Source organism: Frankliniella occidentalis, unplaced genomic scaffold (assembly GCF_000697945.3).
Source record: "Frankliniella occidentalis isolate FOCC.00 unplaced genomic scaffold, Focc_3.1 Scaffold160, whole genome shotgun sequence".
In the NCBI taxonomy this organism is placed as follows: domain Eukaryota; kingdom Metazoa; phylum Arthropoda; class Insecta; order Thysanoptera; family Thripidae; genus Frankliniella; species Frankliniella occidentalis.
Window position 1 is genome coordinate 535,039 of NW_026267286.1, and position 3,042 is coordinate 538,080.

Here is a 3,042-nt window from a genome sequence, read left to right on the forward strand (position 1 = left end):
GGGGCCCGGGGGCGGCCCCCGCCCCCCGAAGGGGGTCAATGATGTTGGCACGGGTGGAGGCGCCCTGGCAGGGGCCCCATTCCTTCCGGGGGAGGGGGTGGGGGCGCCGGCGTGGGCTGCCGCTGGAGGACGCGGCCCCGTCCGTCACCTCCCCGTCAGCCAGTGCGTGTTTCTGGACGGGTGGCTGCAGAGGGTAGGGGGGGGGAAGCGGCCGCCTGGCCCGCGCCCACATACTTTCCCTGGTGTGTATATGTATCCCCGGTCAGGAGGAGGGGGGTGGGGGGGGGAGACGTGCGGGGGCCTTGACATTGATTCCGAGCCCAGGAATGCGCCCGGCCGGAGAAAGGCACGGGGGGCGTGAGCGGCGCAGAGTCCGGCAGCCGGGTGATGATCACACGATTATCATCAAACCCGCCGTCATTGTCTGCCGCTGCTGCTGCCGCCCAGTTACGGCGGCGGTGGTGATGATGAGGTGCACCTTCACGGAGGACCAAGTGGGTCAGGTCGCTGAACCCCTGCCGCGCCCCAACGACGCACTCGACTTGCAGCGTCACGGAGCGCCCCGTGACTGCCACTACTGTGGACTTCTGTTAGGAGCAGAGAGCACTCTGTGTGTGGAAAACTTTGGGTGAGGTTTGGAATGAAAATTTGACTACCGGAGTGGCGCTGACGAACAGGTGACCGCGGGCGCGCAACAGCTGCTTATATGAATTTTGGAGCGCTCGGGACTGGGCCTCATCTGTCTGTGAGGAGGATCGGACAGGTGCTTCGACAACTTCGCGACAGCTGTCGCCCGTTAGACGTAGTTTGGACCAAACATTTTCGGTCGGTCCGCAAGATCACCTCGACTCCCCCTCATCCGAGACGCACGTGGTCCTGGGTGGGCGCCGCCACAGTAACCCACATTCGTTCGCGAAACCCGTTTCCCACTGCGTCTCGGTTTTTGTTTTGTTTTTAACGAACCATCTTTTTGTTTCCCTCTCTCTTTCGCCGTAACGCGCGCCGCCGCCGCCGAATGGTCACTCTCTCCCACAACAGTGAGTCAGACACCTGTGCTTCCCGAGTAAGTGCGAGTGAGTGATGCGTGTGTGTGTGTGTGTGTGAGTGTGTGAAGAGGGGGGCTACCGGAAGCTACCCTTTTTACACCCTGCACACTTTACCCCTGCACAACTTTAAAAAAAAATCTCAGCCCATTGTGATCTGTTACTATCTCTTTGCTTCTGGAGGCGTAGTCTCCTCAGAGTCGCGGGCGATTGAACTTAAAGTCGTAGGAGGGGTTGCACAGTACACAACACTTTGCTACTCACACACGATCGCGGGAGTGTTTTGTGGTGGTACATCCTCAGGCTGGGACGGCGGTGCACATACTATGCCCGCTGGCCGCACCCGCGCTTATATGTATGAGTGTACAGTCAGGTCAGGAAGGTGAGAGGTAAGGCACGGCGGTAATGAGGATGCAGGTCACATGCAAAAGTACATTGACCGCACCGACTATGTATCATCACTTATTCGCACAGTACAGTGCCTGCAAGAAGGTACTGCGTAAATAAGATCACGCCATTAAAACGAACAATTTTTCTCTCTCTCTTTAAACTGGACACGCGAGGTTTGCGCGAGAGAGAGAAAGCGCATGAACACCACGATGGGACAGAGACCTGCCCCGTTGGGGGAAATGCTCTCACACACACACATAGACGAAGTCGAACACAGACAAGGCGCACAGGGCGCGGCGCGAAGCTCGATATCTCGAAGGGAAGTCCAGGGGATAAGTCGTCGGCAAAGTAGTGTTCCTTATCGCTCTAGTTGGGGGGGGGGATTATTGCCATTGATATGATGGGTATGAGTTAGGCCCTGGCAAACGGGTGGGCCGGGTAAGGCAGACAGGCTAACAAGGGAACCTTTTCAGGTGTAAATCTCCGATTTCGTTGAAATTTGGAAAATTTGAAGGTTATTTATGTAGAAATCGGATGGCGCTTGAAATTTTTCCTGAACCTCACATTTAATTTTCCCCTATATAGGGGTAGGAGTACGGTTTTTATGCATGGTTTTTATGATATTTTTTGTAAAATGTAAGGCAGTGTTCTAAGGGGTAACTCATCAAAGTAGCGCCCTTTGGGCCAAAATTTTGTCCGTTTTGCTCTATTTTGTACCGTTAAGGCGGTAGAGGGATATTTGTGACAAAAAGTAGTGTAAGGCTTAAGTAAACCCCTAGTACCTGTGAGGTTCAGGAAAAATTTCAAGTGCCATCCGACTTCTAGTACAATAACCTGTAAATTTTCCGAGTTTCAACGAAATCGGAGATTTACACCTGAAAAGGTTCCCTTGTAAGTAAGGCCGACTCAAACGGACAGGGTAAATCGGGCCGAGTACAACGAAACAGCATGAGGGTAAGTCGGGCTGAGTAAAGCGAGCAGGGTAAAGTCGAGCTGAGTAAAACGGATCGGGTAAGTCAGGCCGAGAAAAACGGACGGGGTAAGTCGGACCGAGTAAGTCAGGCCAGATAAGCAGTGTAAGTCTAGTTAAAGGGGCAGGTGTCGGGTAAGCCAGACCGGTGCGGCGATGGGTAGGGGGTGGGAGGGGGAAAGCCCGGGATTAGCGTTGATGAACTGAGCCGGAGTCACAATGAGATGACCTGTTGCCAGCGCTGCCGCCGGGACCAGGGCGGCCTAGGCCTCGCTCAAGACGCGCTCGGAGAGCGAGAAGTACGTGTCGCAGGCCACGGGGGCGGCGCTATAGGAACCGGTTACTCTTTCCAACGAGCAGCTAGGGCTTGAACGGCAGACGTTACCTGCGGCTGGAAGGGTTGCAAATCAAGCGTAATCCTTAGGGAGCTGGAACACTCACACACACACACACACTCACACGCGGGCACAGACACACACACACGCACACATAGACGCGCTCGGAACGGGGCGAGTGCTGCGCTTTGAACGGACACGACTGAACTGAGTGAGTCGACGGCGGCGGGGCGACGCGAGGCCGACGCCGAGAGGCGAGAGCGGGCGCGGCGGGGCGCGGCGGGGCACGGCGGGGCGGGGCGCG

The 3,042-nt window shown here is 56.2% G+C and overlaps 1 protein-coding gene across 4 annotated transcripts in view; it reads right to left on the minus strand.

Annotated features, from left to right (window-relative positions):
• LOC113208527 (putative fatty acyl-CoA reductase CG5065) overlaps positions 1–3,042 on the minus strand; it is a 24,566-nt gene that overhangs the window by 15,305 nt on the left and 6,219 nt on the right. Inside the window, exon 1 of one of the 4 annotated variants that reach the window (XM_026425554.2) lies at positions 2,789–2,942. The exons of the other annotated variants lie outside the window; for them this stretch is intronic. The gene's annotated coding sequence lies outside the window, so the exon portion shown is untranslated. Of the gene's footprint in view, positions 1–2,788; positions 2,943–3,042 lie in introns of those variants that run through there. 4 annotated transcript variants of the gene reach the window in all.